At 47.0% G+C, this 17,956-nt stretch overlaps 1 protein-coding gene across 2 annotated transcripts in view; it reads left to right on the top strand.

Annotated features, from left to right (window-relative positions):
- Positions 1-605: 605 nt before the first annotated feature.
- Positions 606-17,956, top strand: part of DISP3 (dispatched RND transporter family member 3) — a 308,406-nt gene continuing 291,055 nt past the window's right edge. Inside the window, exon 1 of one of the 2 annotated variants that reach the window (XM_068242367.1) lies at positions 606-679. The gene's annotated coding sequence lies outside the window, so the exon portion shown is untranslated. Of the gene's footprint in view, positions 680-14,139; positions 14,223-17,956 lie in introns of those variants that run through there. The other variant, XM_068242366.1, reaches the window with a different exon arrangement.

The raw sequence follows: 17,956 nt of genomic DNA, 5'->3' as shown, positions 1-17,956 counted from the left end.
CAATAATTTGTATTTTCCCATGAAATGCAACAAATCTGATTCACTGTTTGTGGCTCTGTCCCCTTTTCTGAATTTGAACCTCAGTGACCCAATGACCAACTGTACCAGGTTTGAGGCTTGTGCCATTAACAGTGCAAGAATGGCAGCAATTTTAATATTGTCTTTGAAAAGTGACATGTGATTTTTGATTGGCATTTTAGGCTCCACCCACTTTTCTGAATATTAATCCCAGTCACCCAGTAACCAGCTATGCTAAGTTTGAGAATTAACAGTGAAGACGGGCTGCAGTTTACAATTTCCCAGAAAAATCTGTTTTTAACTCCACCCACTTTGTGTGACCTTGACACACAGTCACTACTCAATGACCAAGTTTGTGAGCTTTTGGGTTCCTGGCATCAAACTTGTGCTAATGGAAGCATTTTATCCAGCAAAGAAATCTGGCTGTTTTTGGCTCCACCCCTTTACTGAATTTGAACCCCAAACACTTAACGACCGACTGTAGCAGGTTTGAGGCCTCTGCTATTAACCGTGTGAGAATGGCTGCAGTTTCAATATTCCCCTTGAAAATCAATAGGTGAATTTTGATTGGCTCTTGTAGGCTCCACCTACTTTTCCGAATATTAATCCTAGTCACCCAGTGACCATCTGTGTGAAGTTTGAGAACCCTACCATTAACAGTGTAAGAAAAGCTGCAGTTTACATTTCCCCATGTAAAAAGTTAGTTGTTTTTGGCTCCGCCCACTATTTCTAATCTTGACATACAGTCACTTAACAACCAAGTTTATGAGCTTTGGGGTCTTTGGCATCAATAAGTCGCATTTTACCATTGAAATTGAACAAATCTGATTGGCTGTTTTTGGCCCGATCCCTTCAGATCGGGCCAACCCCAGTCTCCCAGTGACTAACTGTAGCAGATGTTAGGCCTCTGCCCTTAAGAGTGCATGAATGGCAGCAAAGTAAATATTCCCCTTGAAAATCAAAAGGTGAATTTTGATTGGCTGCTGTAGGCTCCACCCACTTTTCTGAACATTAGTCTCAGTCACCCAGTGGCCAACTGTGTCACGTTTGAGAACCTTGCCAATAACAGAATGGCTGAAATCAATCTAACAAATCTGATTGGCTGTTTGTGGCGCCACCCCTTTAGTGAATTTGGACCCCAGTCACCCAATGACTGACTGTATCAAGTTTGAGGCCTCTGCCACTAACAGTGTAAGAATAGTAGCAATGTGAATATTCCCCTTGAAAATCAATAGGTACATTTTGATTGGCTGTTGTAGGCTGCACCCACATTTCTGAATATTCATCCCAGTCACCCAGTGGCCAATTGTGTAAAGTATGGGAACCCTGCAATGTAAAAAATGAAGTTGTTGGCACCGCCCACTTTTTCTAACCTTGACATACAGTCACTCAATTATCAAGTTTATCAGCTTTGGGGTCCTTGGTATCAATACTTTGTATATTCCCATTGAAAAATAAACAAATCTGGCTGTTTGTGGCTCCGCCCCCTTCCTGAATTTGGACCCCAGTCACCCAGTGACCAACTGTACCAGGTTTGAGGCATCTGCTTTTAACAGTATAAGAGAATGGTAGCAGATGAAATATTCCCTTTGAAAATCAAAAGGTGAATTTTTATTGGCTGTTGTAGGCTCCACCCACCTTCCAAAATCTTAATCTGTCACCCAATTATCAACTGTGCAAAGTTTGAGAACCCTGCCATTAACGGTGTAAGAATGGCTGCAGTTTATATTTTCCCAGTAAAAGTTATTTTGGCTCCGCCCACTTTTTGTAACCTTGACACACAGTCACTCAAAGACCAAGTTTGTGAGCTTTTGGGTTCCTGGCATCAAAAAATGTGTGAATGGAAGCAGTTTATTAGTGTTGGGCGAACACCTAGATGTTCGGGTTCGCGAACGTTCGCCGAACATCGCCGCGATGTTCGGGTGTTCGCGCCGAACTCCGAACATAATGGAAGTCAATGGGGACCCGAACTTTCGTGCTTTGTAAAGCTTCCTTACATGCTACATACCCCAAATTTGCAGGGTATGTGCACCTTGGGAGTGGGTACAAGAGGAAAAAAAATATTTGAAAAAGAGCTTATAGTTTTTGAGAAAATTGATTGTAAAGTTTCAAAGGAAAAACTGTCTTTTAAATGTGGAAAATGTCATGTTTCTTTGCACAGGTAACATGCTTTTTGTCGCCATGCAGTCATAAATGTAATACAGAGAAGAGGTTCCAGGAAAAGGGACCGGAAACGCTAACCCAGCAGCAGCAGCAGCAGCACACGTGAGGGAACAGGAGGAGCCGCAGGAGGAGAAGGCCACGCTTTTTGAGACACAACATCCCAGGCCTTTCATGAGGACAAGAAGCGTGCGGATATAGCAATGCTTTTTGCCGCCATGCAGTCATAAATGTAATAAAGATGAGAGGTTCAATAATCAGGGACCGGAAACGTTAACCCAGCAGCAGCAGCAGCACACGTGAGGGAACAGGAGGAGCCGAAGGAGGAGAAGGCCACGCTTTTTGAGACACAACATCCCAGGCCTTGCATGAGGACAAATAGCGTGCGGATATAGCAATGCTTTTTGCCGCCATGCAGTCATAAATGTAATAAAGATGAGAGGTTCAATAAACAGGGACCGTAAACGCTAACCCAGCAGCAGCAGCAGCAGCACACGTGAGGGAACAGGAGGAGGCGCAGGAGGAGAAGGCCACGCTTTTTGAGACACAGCATCCCAGGCCTTGCGTGAGGACAAATAGCGTGCGGATATAGCAATGCTTTTTGCCGCCATGCAGTCATAAATGTAATACAGATGAGAGGTTCAATAAACAGGGACCGGAAACGCTAACCCATCACAGATGGTCATTGGTCATGTTACTTGGTTGGGGTCCTGGAGTGTTGCGTAGTCGTTTCCAATCCAGGATTGATTCATTTTAATTTGAGTCAGACGGTCTGCATTTTCTGTGGAGAGGCGGATACGCCGATCTGTGACGATGCCTCCGGCAGCACTGAAACAGCGTTCCGACATAACGCTGGCTGCCGGGCAAGCCAGCACCTCTATTGCGTACATTGCCAGTTCGTGCCAGGTGTCTAGCTTCGATACCCAACAGTTGAAGGGTGCAGATGGATTGTTCAACACAGCTACGCCATCTGACATGTAGTCCTTGACCATCTTCTCCAGGCGATCGGTGTTGGAGGTGGATCTGCACGCTTGCTGTTCTGTGTGCTGCTGCATGGGTGTCATAAAATTTTCCCACTCCAAGGACACTGCCGATACCATTCCCTTTTGGGCACTAGCTGCGGCTTGTGTTGTTTGCTGCCCTCCTGGTCGTCCTGGGTTTGCGGAAGTCAGTCTGTCTGCGTACAACTGGCTAGAGGAGGGGGAGGATGTCAATCTCCTCTCTAAAGTCTCCACAAGGGCCTGCTGGTAGTTTTCCATTTTGACCTGTCTGACTCTTTCTTCAAGCAGTTTTGGAACATTGTGTTTGTACCGTGGATCCAGAAGGGTATAAACCCAGTAATTGGTGTTGTCCAGAATGCGCACAATGCGTGGGTCGCGTTCAATGCAGTCTAGCATGAATTGAGCCATGTGTGCAAGAGTCCTACCAGAATCCTCATCATCCTCTTGTGAGCGTTGTGATAGTTGTTGTGATGCATCATAGTCGTCACCTTCTTCCTGGTCTGCTTCTGCTGACCATTCGCGCTGAATTGTGGAAGTCCAACGTGCACCGCTCTGGCCCTCGTCAGTGGTGGCAGGAAATTCCTGCTCCAACTCCAGCTGTTCCTCCTCCTCTTCTTCGTCATAGCTGCTGGGGCCAGCGTTTCCTGAGGCGGATGGCCTGATGTTGGTACCATCACGCTGATCGTTTTCTCCCTCAGATTCCCCCAGTTGCATCATGACAGCTGTTTCCTTGATTTTCAACATCGACCTCTTCAGTAAACACAGCAGTGGTATGGTAATGCTGACTGAAGAGTTGTCACTGCTCACAAGCAACGTGGATTGCTCAAAATTTTGGAGGACTTGGCAGAGGTCCAACATGTTGGCCCAATCGGATCCACAGAAGCTTGGCAGCTGTCCGGATGCGCCTCGGTACTGCGCCGTCATGTACTGGATCACTGCACTCTTCTGCTCGCAAAAGCGGGCTAGCATGTGCAGCGTAGAATTCCAGCGCGTAGGGACATCACACAGCAAGCGATGGTGGGGGAGATTGAAGCGCTCCTGCATCTTGGCGAGTGCCCCCGAAGCAGTACTGGAATTTCTGCAATGTTTGGCCTCTCGTCGCACCTTCAACAGAAGATCGGCCACGCCTGGGTATGTCCTCAGGAACCGCTGAACTACTAGGTTCATCACGTGCGCCAGGCAAGGGATGTGTGTCAGCTTAGCCAACCTTAAAGCGCGAATGAGATTACTCCCATTATCACACACAATCATGCCCGGTTTCAGGTCCAGCGGTGCCAGCCACAAATCCGTCTGTTCCTTTATTCCCCTCCAAATTTCCTCCCCTGTGTGCTGCTTATCCCCAAGGCAGATCAGCTTCAGCAACGCTTGCTGACGCATGCCAACAGCTGTGCTGCACTGCTTCCACGATCCTACTGCTGTTGGGTTAGCGTTTCCGGATGAGGTACAGCTTTGAGATGCGTTGGAGGAGAAGGAGTCAGAGAGGTAGGTGCTGCTGTTGTTATCCAGTGGGAGGGACGGCGGTGCAGCTGTTTGCGGCGTGGGCAACACCCGCGCCGTAGCAGGTGAGGAATCGCTGCCAGACTCCACAAGGTTCACCCAGTGCGCAGTAAGGGAGATGTATCGACCCTGTCCGAACGCACTCGTCCAAGTGTCAGTGGTGAGGTGAACCTTGCAGGCAACGGCATTCTTCAAGCTTCGGGTTATTTTGCTGACCACGTGCTCATGCAACTCAGGCACTGCAGAGCGCGCAAAGTGGTAGCGGCTGGGAACCACGTAACGTGGGATGGCCACTGACATTATGCCCTTGAAGCTGTTTGTCTCCACCACTCGATATGGCAGCATTTCGCAGGCCAGAAGCTTGGCTATGCTGGCTGTTACTGCCACGGCCCGGGGGTCATTTGCTGGCAATTTCCTCTTGCGCTCAAACATCTCCGACACAGACAACTGAACCGTAGCGCTGCACACGGAAGGGCTGTTGGTTGTTGTGTTTGATGAACACTGGGAGACCTCAAGAGCACTACTCCGGAAAGTGACAGTGTCAGCGTCGTCTGATGTTTGTGAATGTTGTGAACCACGCAATGGCTGGGCTACTGCTGCTGCTGAGGCGGGTCTGGTGGTGAGTCTGGTGAACCCAAGGGAGGCAGTGTTGCTTGTACCCTGTCCTGCCGCGTTTGCCCACAGAGTGGGATGTTTGGATAGCATGTGGCGGCTCATGCTGGTGGTGGAGAGGTTGTTAATACTTTTCCCCCTGCTCAGGCGGGTCTTGCACACCTTGCAAATCGTCATGGTAACATCCTCAGTGCAGTCTTCAAAGAAAGTCCAGACTTTGGAGCACCTGCCTTGCTGGCGATTTCTGTTTGCTCCTCTTTTGCCTCTCACTTGAACTTCCACGCTTGTGGTGCCTGAAATTGCGCGCCGCCTACCTTGTGGCACAAGGCGAACTCGTGCAGCAGTGGGTTCTTCAACAGACTCATCTGTGCTGCTGCTACGACGGCGATGTTCTCGTTCTCGTTCACAAACAAAATCTGGGTCTCTGTCCACATTGTCCATACCCTCCTCTTCCATCTCCTGAAACTCGTCATATGTCATTGTGGGGGGCCGCCGCCGTGGAGTAGAGCTCCCCAGAACAACCTCTGCGCAGCTCACTCCAACGTCGTCTTCCAGATCTTGTCGGCCGACCTCCTGCAATTGCAACCCCTCCTGCCCAACTTGCTCTGGGATTTGGGTTTCCGAGTCCACCTCGGACTCGCCTTGTATTTCAGTGCGCGGTGCATTTCCCACAGTTAATGGTTGTGAATCCGGGCACAACATTTCTGGCTGTTCCTCCATTGACCTTTGAAAGGTGGAAGTTTGTTGGGCTGGGAATAGCTCCTGCAAATACCCCATTGTGTCCTGAGGTAATTCATCGGACTGGTTATCTGGCAGTTGTGTGCGTGGTGTCGCTGCCGGTTGTGTCAGCTTTGTGCCCACTGGCTCCTTGTAACTGGCTGAGGACTCGGACCTCGTGCGTGATGTGCTGGTGCTGCTTAACCCACTGCTGGACGCTTGAGAGGTCATCCAAGTAATTATCTGGTCCTGTTCTTTTGGATTTGTGAGGGTTGTTGTCCTGGACAACATGGGCGGTATTGAGTGGGTTTTCTTGGGTGCTCCCCTGTGGCCTGTACGTGAACCGTCAGGGGAAACACCTCTTCCCTTGCCCCTCCCTCTTTCACCGGATTTCTTCCTCATTTCACTTATCCTTAAAGTACACGCTGACTGGCAGCAGTACAGTGGCAGTACAGAAATGCTATACAGTGGCGGGTGAGCGGTGTACCACTATTCCCAGCAGCGACACAGAGCACAATGCTATACAGTGGCGGGTGAGCGGTGTACCACTATTCCCAGCAGCGACACAGAGCACAATGCTATACAGTGGCGGGTGAGCGGTGTACTACTATTCCCAGCAGACACAGAGTGGCAGTAAACAGAATGCTATATAGTGTGGCTGAGCGAGGTACACAGAGTGGCAGTAAACAGAATGCTATATAGTGTGGCTGAGCGAGCGGTGTACTACTATTCCCAGCAGACACAGAACAGTAAACAGAATGCTATATAGTGTGGCTGAGCGGTGTACCACTATTCCCAGCAGCGACACAGAGCACAATGCTATACAGTGGCGGGTGAGCGGTGTACCACTATTCCCAGCAGCGACACAGAGCACAATGCTATACAGTGGTGGGTGAGCGGTGTACCACTATTCCCAGCAGCGACACAGAGCACAATGCTATACAGTGGCGGGTGAGCGGTGTACTACTATTCCCAGCAGACACAGAGTGGCAGTAAACAGAATGCTATATATTGTGGCTGAGCGAGGTACACAGAGTGGCAGTAAACAGAATGCTATATAGTGTGGCTGAGCGAGCGGTGTACTACTATTCCCAGCAGACACAGAACAGTAAACAGAATGCTATATAGTGTGGCTGAGCGAGGTACACAGAGTGGCAGTAAACAGAATGCTATATAGTGTGGCTGAGCGAGCGGTGTACTACTATTCCCAGCAGACACAGAACAGTAAACAGAATGCTATATAGTGTGGCTGAGCGAGGTACACAGAGTGGCAGTAAACAGAATGCTATATAGTGTGGCTGAGCGAGCGGTGTACTACTATTCCCAGCAGACACAGAACAGTAAACAGAATGCTATATAGTGTGGCTGAGCGAGGTACACAGAGTGGCAGTAAACAGAATGCTATATAGTGTGGCTGAGCGAGCGGTGTACTACTATTCCCAGCAGACACAGAACAGTAAACAGAATGCTATATAGTGTGGCTGAGCGAGGTACACAGAGTGGCAGTAAACAGAATGCTATATAGTGTGGCTGAGCGAGCGGTGTACTACTATTCCCAGCAGACACAGAACAGTAAACAGAATGCTATATAGTGTGGCTGAGCGAGGTACACAGAGTGGCAGTAAACAGAATGCTATATAGTGTGGCTGAGCGAGCGGTGTACTACTATTCCAAGCAGACACAGAACAGTAAACAGAATGCTATATAGTGTGGCTGAGCGAGGTACACAGAGTGGCAGTAAACAGAATGCTATATAGTGTGGCTGAGCGAGCGGTGTACTACTATTCCCAGCTGACACAGAACAGTAAACAGAATGCTATATAGTGTGGCTGAGCGAGGTACATAGAGTGGCAGTAAACAGAATGCTATATAGTGTGGCTGAGCGAGCGGTGTACTACTATTCCCAGCAGACACAGAACAGTAAACAGAATGCTATATAGTGTGGCTGAGCGAGGTACACAGAGTGGCAGTAAACAGAATGCTATATAGTGTGGCTGAGCGAGCGGTGTACTACTATTCCCAGCAGACACAGAACAGTAAACAGAATGCTATATAGTGTGGCTGAGCGAGGTACACAGAGTGGCAGTAAACAGAATGCTGAGCGAGCGGTGTACTACTATTCCCAGCAGCGACACAATGACTGGGGGGACCCTGGCTAGCGTGGCTGGAGCGCGAACTACCCTGCCTGCCTACCCAAAGCTAAACCCACAGACAAATGGCAGAAATATGACGTGGTTCGGGTATTTATTTACCCGAACCACGTGACAGTTCGGCCAATCAGAGCGCGTTTGGGTCCGAACCACGTGACCCGTTCGGCCAATCACAGCGTTAGCCGAACGTTCGGGGAACGTTCGGCCATGCGCTCTTAGTTCGGCCATGTGGCCGAACGGTTTGGCCGAACACCATCAGGTGTTCGGCCGAACTCGAACATCACCCGAACAGGGTGATGTTCTGCAGAACCCGAACAGTGGCGAACACTGTTCGCCCAACACTACAGTTTATCCACCAAAGAAATCTGATTGGCTGTTTGTGGCCCCGCCCCTTTAGTGAATTTGGACCCCAGTCACCCAATGACCGACTGTAGCAAGTTTGAAGCCTCTGCCATTAAAAGTGTAAGAATAGCAGCAGTTTAAATATTCCCCTTGAAAATCAATAGGTGAATTTTGATTGGCTGTTGTAGGCACCACCCACTTACCTGAATATTAATCCCAGTCACCCAGTGACCAAGTGTGGCAAGTTTGAGACCCCAGCGATTAACAATCTAAGAATGGCTGCAGTTTACATTTTCCCATTTAAAACGAACGGCTGAAATTTGATTGGCTGTTTTATGCTCCGCCCACTTTTCCTGGATTTGTAACCTCGGTCACCAAGTGACCAACTGTGCCATGTGTGGGGATTCTGGCTTGATCACTGTGAGAATGGCAGCCTTTTACATTTTTTCCATTGACTTGAATGGGTGGAATCTGATTTGCTGTTTGTAGCTCCGCCCAGATGTGCAGGGGGGCCGCAAGACCCCCTGAACATATCATCCCAGGTAGTAAGGGATCTGTTTACCAAGTTTCGTTCAAATCGGTCAAGCCGTTTTCGAGTGATCGCGGCACATACATACACACACACACACATCCGATTTTATATATATAGATTATTAGTGTTGTGTATTGTTTCTGTTTATGTTGTGTATTATTATTGTTGTGTATTGTTTCTGTTTATGTGTTGTGTATTGTTTCTGTTTATGTTGTGTATTATAAGTGTTGTGTATTGTTTCTGTTTATGTTGTGTATTATTAGTGTTGTGTATTGTTTCTGTTCATGTTGTGTATTATAAGTGTTGTGTATTGTTTCTGTTTATGTTGTGTATTATTAGTGTTGTGTATTGTTTCTGTTCATGTTGTGTATTATTAGTGTTATGTATTGTTTCTGTTTATGTTGTGTATTATTAGTGTTGTGTATTGTTTCTGTTTATGTTGTGTATTATAAGTGTTATGTATTGTTTCTGTTTATGTTGTGTATTATTATTGTTGTGTATTGTTTCTGTTTATGTGTTGTGTATTGTTTCTGTTTATGTTGTGTATTATTAGTGTTGTGTATTGTTTCTGTTTATGTTGTGTATTATAAGTGTTATGTATTGTTTCTGTTTATGTTGTGTATTATTAGTGTTGTGTATTGTTTCTGTTTATGTTGTGTATTATTAGTGTTGTGTATTGTTTCTGTTTATGTTGTGTATTATAAGTGTTATGTATTGTTTCTGTTTATGTTGTGTATTATTAGTGTTGTGTATTGTTTCTGTTCATGTTGTGTATTATTAGTGTTGTGTATTGTTTCTGTTTATGTTGTGTATTATTAGTGTTGTGTATTGTTCCTGTTTATGTTGTGTATTATAAGTGTTGTGTATTGTTTCTGTTTATGTTGTGTATTATAAGTGTTGTGTATTGTTTCTGTTCATGTTGTGTATTATTAGTGTTGTGTATTGTTTCTGTTTATGTTGTGTATTATTAGTGTTGTGTATTGTTTCTGTTTATGTTGTGTATTATTAGTGTTGTGTATTGTTTCTGTTTATGTTGTGTATTATAAGTGTTGTGTATTGTTTCTGTTTATGTTGTGTATTATAAGTGTTATGTATTGTTTCTGTTCATGTTGTGTATTATTAGTGTTGTGTATTGTTTCTGTTCATGTTGTGTATTATTAGTGTTGTGTATTGTTTCTGTTCATGTTGTGTATTATTAGTGTTGTGTATTGTTTATGTTGTGTATTATTAGTGTTGTGTATTGTTTATGTTTCTGTTGTGTATTATTAGTGTTGTGTATTGTTTCTGTTCATGCTGTGTATTATTAGTGTTGTGTATTGTTCCTGTTTATGTTGTGTATTATAAGTGTTGTGTATTGTTTCTGTTTATGTTGTGTATTATAAGTGTTTTGTATTGTTTCTGTTTATGTGTTGTGTATTATTAGTGTTGTGTATTGTTTATGTTTATGTTGTGTATTATTAGTGTTGTGTATTGTTTCTGTTCATGCTGTGTATTATTAGTGTTGTGTATTGTTCCTGTTTATGTTGTGTATTATAAGTGTTGTGTATTGTTTCTGTTTATGTTGTGTATTATAAGTGCTGTGTATTGTTTCTGTTTATGTTGTGTATTATTAGTGTTGTGTATTGTTTCTGTTCATGCTGTGTATTATTAGTGTTGTGTATTGTTTCTGTTTATGTTGTGTATTATTAGTGTTGTGTATTGTTTCTGTTTATGTGTTGTGTATTGTTTCTGTTTATGTTGTGTATTATTAGTGTTGTGTATTGTTTCTGTTTATGTTGTGTATTATTAGTGTTGTGTATTGTTTCTGTTCATGCTGTGTATTATTAGTGTTGTGTATTGTTTCTGTTTATGTTGTGTATTATTAGTGTTGTGTATTGTTTCTGTTTATGTTGTGTATTATTAGTGTTGTGTATTGTTTCTGTTCATGTTGTGTATTATTAGTGTTGTGTATTGTTTCTGTTTATGTTGTGTATTATTAGTGTTATGTATTGTTTCTGTTCATGTTGTGTATTATTAGTGTTATGTATTTTTTCTGTTCATGTTGTGTATTATTAGTGTTATGTATTGTTTCTGTTCATGTTGTGTATTATTAGTGTTGTGTATTGTTTCTGTTTATGTTGTGTATTATTAGTGTTATGTATTTTTTCTGTTCATGTTGTGTATTATTAGTGTTATGTATTGTTTCTGTTCATGTTGTGTATTATTAGTGTTGTGTATTGTTTCTGTTTATGTTGTGTATTATTAGTGTTATGTATTTTTTCTGTTCATGTTGTGTATTATTAGTGTTATGTATTGTTTCTGTTCATGTTGTGTATTATTAGTGTTGTGTATTGTTTCTGTTTATGTTGTGTATTATTAGTGTTATGTATTGTTTCTGTTCATGTTGTGTATTATAAGTGTTGTGTATTGTTTCTGTTCATGTTGTGTATTATTAGTGTTGTGTATTGTTTCTGTTTATGTTGTGTATTATTAGTGTTGTGTATTGTTTCTGTTTATGTTGTGTACTATAAGTGTTATGTATTGTTTCTGTTTATGTTGTGTACTATAAGTGTTATGTATTTTTTCTGTTTATGTTGTGTATTATAAGTGTTGTGTATTGTTTCTGTTCATGTTGTGTATTATTAGTGTTATGTATTGTTTCTGTTCATGTTGTGTATTATTAGTGTTGTGTATTGTTTCTGTTTATGTTGTGTATTATTAGTGTTGTGTATTGTTTCTGTTCATGTTGTGTATTATAAGTGTTGTGTATTGTTTCTGTTTATGTTGTGTATTATAAGTGTTATGTATTGTTTCTGTTTATGTTGTGTATTATTAGTGTTGTGTATTGTTTCTGTTTATGTTGTGTATTATTAGTGTTGTGTATTGTTTCTGTTTATGTTGTGTATTATTAGTGTTGTGTATTGTTTCTGTTTATGTTGTGTATTATTAGTGTTGTGTATTGTTTCTGTTCATGTTGTGTATTATAAGTGTTGTGTATTGTTTCTGTTTATGTTGTGTATTATTAGTGTTGTGTATTGTTTCTGTTCATGTTGTGTATTATTAGTGTTATGTATTGTTTCTGTTCATGTTGTGTATTATTAGTGTTGTGTATTGTTTCTGTTTATGTTGTGTATGATTAGTGTTGTGTATTGTTTCTGTTTATGTGTTGTGTATTATTAGTGTTGTGTATTGTTTCTGTTCATGTTGTGTACTATAAGTGTTTTGTATTGTTTCTGTTTATGTGTTGTGTATTATTAGTGTTGTGTATTGTTTCTGTTTATGTTGTGTATTATTAGTGTTGTGTATTGTTTCTGTTTATGTTGTGTATTATTAGTGTTGTGTATTGTTTCTGTTCATGTTGTGTATTATAGGTGTTGTGTATTGTTTCTGTTTATGTTGTGTATTATTTGTGTTGTGTATTGTTTCTGTCTATGTTGTGTATTATTAGTGTTGTGTATTGTTTCTGTTCATGTTGTGTATTATAGGTGTTGTGTATTGTTTCTGTTTATTTTGTGTATTATATAAGTGTTGTGTATTGTTTCTGTCTATGTTGTGTATTATAAGTGTTGTGTATTGTTTCTGTTCATGTTGTGTATTATAGGTGTTGTGTATTGTTTCTGTTTATGTTGTGTATTATTAGTGTTGTGTATTGTTTCTGTTTATGTTGTGTATTATTAGTGTTGTGTATTGTTTCTGTTTATGTGTTGTGTATTATTAGTGTTGTGTATTGTTTATGTTTATGTTGTGTATTATTAGTGTTGTGTATTGTTTCTGTTTATGTGTTGTGTATTATTAGTGTTGTGTATTGTTTCTGTTTATGTTGTGTATTATAAGTGTTGTGTATTGTTTCTGTTTATGTGTTGTGTATTATTAGTGTTGTGTATTGTTTCTGTTTATGTTGTGTATTATAAGTGTTGTGTATTGTTTCTGTTTATGTTGTGTATTATAAGTGTTGTGTATTGTTTCTGTTTATGTGTTGTGTATTATTAGTGTTGTGTATTGTTTCTGTTTATGTTGTGTACTATAAGTGTTATGTATTTTTTCTGTTCATGTTGTGTATTATTAGTGTTGTGTATTGTTTATGTTATCTTTTATTGATTTATTCCTGTTGTGTGTTGATGACGTGCTGAAGTTCAGTATTATTGTAGATGTTGTTGTGTATTGCTGATATATTCTTGGTGTGTGTTGGTCACATGCTGAAGTTGTGTGCTAATGGTGTTGTTTTGTTTTTCTTAGTATTATTGTTCAGTGTTACTAGTGTTGTTGTGCATTGCTGATATGTTCTCATGTGTATTGTGCTGGAGTTGTGTATTATTGCTGTTGTGCATTGTGGGTGTTGTTCTATATTATTATTAGTATTGTGTATTAGTTGTATCACCGATATATTCTGGCTGTGCATCAGTAAGTTGTGTGCTATCAGTGTTGTGTAGTATTGTTATTATTATTAGTGTTATTGTGTATTGCTAATATATATTGTGTGTTTGAAAGTTGTGTGTTATCATTGTTGTGTGTGGACAACTCTCTCTAGGCAGCCCCCCTCATCAGGCAGCCCCCTGCACTACCCAGGCATACACCCCAGACAGCCCCCCCCAGCCAGGCAGCCCCCCTTTCCCAGGCAGCCTTCCCCCCCAGGCAGCCTTCCCCCCCAGGCAGCCCCCCAGGCAGCCCTCTGCTCCCCAGGCAGCCCCCTCTCCCAAGGCAGCCCTCCCCAGGCAGCCCCTCCCCAGGCAGCCCCCCCTCCCCAGGCATGCCCCCCCCCCTCATCAGGCAGCCCCCCACCCAGGCATGCCCCCCAGGCAGCCCTCCCCAGGCATGCCTTGCCACTGCACAGGCTGGACTGTCAGCTGTGACTGAGGCAGCAGCAGAATATATAGCAGCAAGGTTTGTACCAAGAGCTGTCAGTGCAGGGAGGAGGCAGGGCTGCCAATCACAGCTCAGTCTGGGCTCCTGGGGGCAGCATCCTATGGCAGGTGCATGAGAGATGGGGGGGACAGCTGCCCTGCACCCCTCCTGCACTGGCAGAGCCAGCAGAGGGCAGAGAGGGGGAGCAGCGTCCCCTCCGCAGCCAGCAGTGGTAGCAGCCTGTATCCAAACAAAGGAGAGTAGCAGATAAAAGGATGTGAGCAGAAAGGCTGAACACACAGAAGAGAAGACAGCCTGACCACCCAGCCATCCATCCTCTGCTGCCCAGCCGCCTCACCGCACCTTGCCCAGGTAAGGACCGGCGCCAGCCTCCAGGGAGGGGGCAACAATCCGCTACATCCTCAGCTTCCTGCCTGTATAATTCCTGCCTGAGCGGAGGACGTCTACAGGGGCCAGTGCCAAGGGGGGCGCGGGGAGGACACAAAGGGGGGCAGAGAGGGGATGCAGAGGGGGGTGCTGGGGGGGTGCAGAGGGGGGAACAGAGGGGGGCAGGCATCATACCAATACATCCAACCAATACTCAAATTATATATCTATATTGTATATATAACAGTGCACAGAAATCATAACCCCTCATTGCTCTGACTGGTTGCTATGGGTTTCTTCGCTTTGGGCACCTCAGTCACCTCCGCCCTGGCATAAATTGTGTGCACCAGGGCACTAGGTGAGGCACATAGCTTGCTGGCACAACACTAAACTTTTCACTCTGTGCGGGTGCAAGTCTGCTGGAGGGCGCTGCTTCCTGGAAGTTTGTATCCATGTGGAGACCAAATTCTTTTGTCTGGACTGGCATGTGGGTGCTGAGGTGAGGGGCATCAGGTGGCAGGACTGGCATGTGGGTGCTGAGGTGAGGGGCATCAGGTGGCAGGACTGGCATGTGGGTGCTGAGGTGAGGGGTATCAGGTGGCAGGACTGGCATGTGGGTGCTGAGGTGAGGGGTATCTGGTGGCAGGACTGGCATGTGGGTGCTGAGGTGAGGGGCATCAGGTGGCAGGACTGGCATGTGGGTGCTGAGGGGTATCAGGTGGCAGGACTGGCATGTGGGTGCTGAGGTGAGGGGTATCTGGTGGCAGGACTGGCATGTGGGTGCTGAGGTGAGGGGCATCAGGTGGGTGGACTGGCATGTGGGTGCTGGGGTGAGGGGCATCAGGTGGCAGGACTGGCATGTGGGTGCTGAGGTGAGGGGCATCAGGTGGCAGGACTGGCATGTGGGTGCTGAGGTTTGGGCATCAGGTGGCAGGACTGGCATGTGGGTGCTGAGGTGAGGGGAATAAGGTGGCAGGACTGGCATGTGGGTGCTGAGGTTTGGGCATCAGGTGGCAGGACTGGCATGTGGGTGCTGAGGTGCGGGACATCAGGTGGCAGGACTGGCATGTGGGTGCTGAGGTGAGGGGTATCTGGTGGCAGGACTGGCATGTGGGTGCTGAGGTGAGGGGCATCAGGTGGCAGGACTGGCATGTGGGTGCTGAGGGGTATCAGGTGGCAGGACTGGCATGTGGGTGCTGAGGTGAGGGGTATCTGGTGGCAGGACTGGCATGTGGGTGCTGAGGTGAGGGGCATCAGGTGGGTGGACTGGCATGTGGGTGCTGGGGTGAGGGGCATCAGGTGGCAGGACTGGCATGTGGGTGCTGAGGTGAGGGGTATCAGGTGACAGGACTGGCATGTAGGTGCTGAGGTGAGGGGTATCAGGTGACAGGACTGGCATGTAGGTGCTGAGGTGAGGGGAATCAGGCGGGAGGACTGGCATGTGGGTGCTGAGGTGAGGGGTATCAGGTGGCAGGACTGGCATGTAGGTGCTGAGGTGAAGGGCATCAGGTGACAGGACTGGCATGTGGGTGCTGAGGTGAGGGGCATCAGGTGGCAGGACTGGCATGTGGGTGCTGAGGTGAGGGGCATCAGGTGACAGGACTGGCATGTGGGTGCTGAGGTGAGGGGAATCAGGCGGGAGGACTGGCATGTGGGTGCTGAGGTGAAGGGCATCAGGTGGCAGGACTGGCATGTGGGTGCTGAGGTAAGGGGCATCAGGTGGCAGGACTGGCATGTGGGTGCTGAGGTGAGGGGCATCAGGTGGCAGGACTGGCATGTGGGTGCTGAGGTGAGGGGTATCAGGTGGCAGGACTGGCATGTGGGTGCTGAGGTGAGGGGTATCAGGTGACAGGACTGGCATGTGGGTGCTGAGGTGAGGGGTATCAGGTGACAGGACTGGCATGTAGGTGCTGAGGTGAGGGGAATCAGGTGGCAGGACTGGCATGTGGGTGCTGAGGTGAAGGGCATCAGGTGACAGGACTGGCATGTGGGTGCTGAGGTGAAGGGCATCAGGTGACAGGACTGGCATGTGGGTGCTGAGGTGAGGGGCATCCGGCAGCAGGACTGGCATGTGGGTGCTGAGGTGAGGGGTATCAGGTGGAAGGACTGGCATGGTGGTGCTGAGGTGAGGGGCATCAGGTGACAGGACTGGCATGTGGGTGCTGAGGTGAGGGACATCAGGTGGCAGGACTGGCATGTGGGTGCTGAGGTGAGGGGAATCAGGTGGCAGGACTGGCATGTGGGTGCTGAGATGAGGGGAATCAGGTTGCAGGACTGGCATGTGAGTGCTGAGGTGAGGGGCATCAGGTGACAGGGCTGGCATGTGGATGCTGAGGTTTGGGCATCAGGTGGCAGGACTGGCATGTGGGGGCTGAGGTGAGGGGCATCAGGTGACAGGGCTGGCATGTGGATGCTGAGGTTTGGGCATCAGGTGGCAGGACTGGCATGTGGGGGCTGAGGTGAGGGGCATCAGGTGGCAGGACTGGCATGGTGGTGCTGAGGTGAGGGGCATCAGGTGGCAGGACTGGCATGTGGGTGCTGAGGTGCGGGACATCAGGTGGCAGGACTGGCATGTGGGTGCTGAGGTGAGGGGCATCAGGTGGCAGGACTGGCATGTGGGTGCTGAGGAGAGGGGTATCAGGTGGCAGGACTGGCATGTGGGTGCTGAGGAGAGGGGTATCAGGTGGCAGGACTGGCATGTAGGTGCTGAGGTGAGGGGCATCAGGTGGCAGGATTGGCATGTGGGTGCTAAGGTGAGGGGCATCAGGTGGCAGGACTGGCATGTGGGTGCTGAGGTGAGGGGCATCAGGTGGCAGGACTGGCATGTGGGTGCTGAGGTGAGGGGTATCAGGTGGCAGGACTGGCATGTGGGTGCTTAGGTGAGGGGCATCAGGTGGCAGGACTGGCATGTGGGTGCTGAGGTGAGGGGCATCAGGTGGCAGGACTGGCATGTGGGTGCTGAGGTGAGGGGCATCAGGTGGCAGGACTGGCATGTGGGTGCTGAGGTGAGGGGTATCAGGTGGCAGGACTGGCATGTAGGTGCTGAGGTGAGGGGCATCAGGTGGCAGGATTGGCATGTGGGTGCTAAGGTGAGGGGCATCAGGTGGCAGGACTGGCATGTGGGTGCTGAGGTGAGGGGTATCAGGTGGCAGGACTGGCATGTGGGTGCTGAGGTGAGGGGTATCAGGTGGCAGGACTGGCATGTGGGTGCTGAGGTGAGGGGCATCAGGTGACAGGACTGGCATGTGGGTGCTGAGGAGAGGGGTATCAGGTGGCAGGACTGGCATGTAGGTGCTGAGGTGAGGGGCATCAGGTGGCAGGATTGGCATGTGGGTGCTAAGGTGAGGGGCATCAGGTGGCAAGACTGGCATGTGGGTGCTGAGGTGAGGGGTATCAGGTGGCAGGACTGGCATGTGGGTGCTGAGGTGAGGGGTATCAGGTGGCAGGACTGGCATGTGGGTGCTGAGGTGAGGGGCATCAGGTGGCAGGACTGGCATGTGGGTGCTGAGGTGAGGGGCATCAGGTGGCAGGACTGGCATGTGGGTGCTGGGGTGAGGGGCATCAGGTGGCAGGACTGGCATGTGGGTGCTGAGGTGAGGGGCATCAGGTGGAAGGACTGGCATGGTGGTGCTGAGGTGAGGGGCATCAGGTGGCAGGACTGGTATGGGGGTGCTGAGGTGAGGGGTATCAGGTGGCAGGACTGGCATGTGGGTGCTGAG

Source organism: Hyperolius riggenbachi, chromosome 6 (assembly GCF_040937935.1).
Source record: "Hyperolius riggenbachi isolate aHypRig1 chromosome 6, aHypRig1.pri, whole genome shotgun sequence".
In the NCBI taxonomy this organism is placed as follows: domain Eukaryota; kingdom Metazoa; phylum Chordata; class Amphibia; order Anura; family Hyperoliidae; genus Hyperolius; species Hyperolius riggenbachi.
This window is presented reverse-complemented; position numbering and strand designations above follow the sequence as displayed.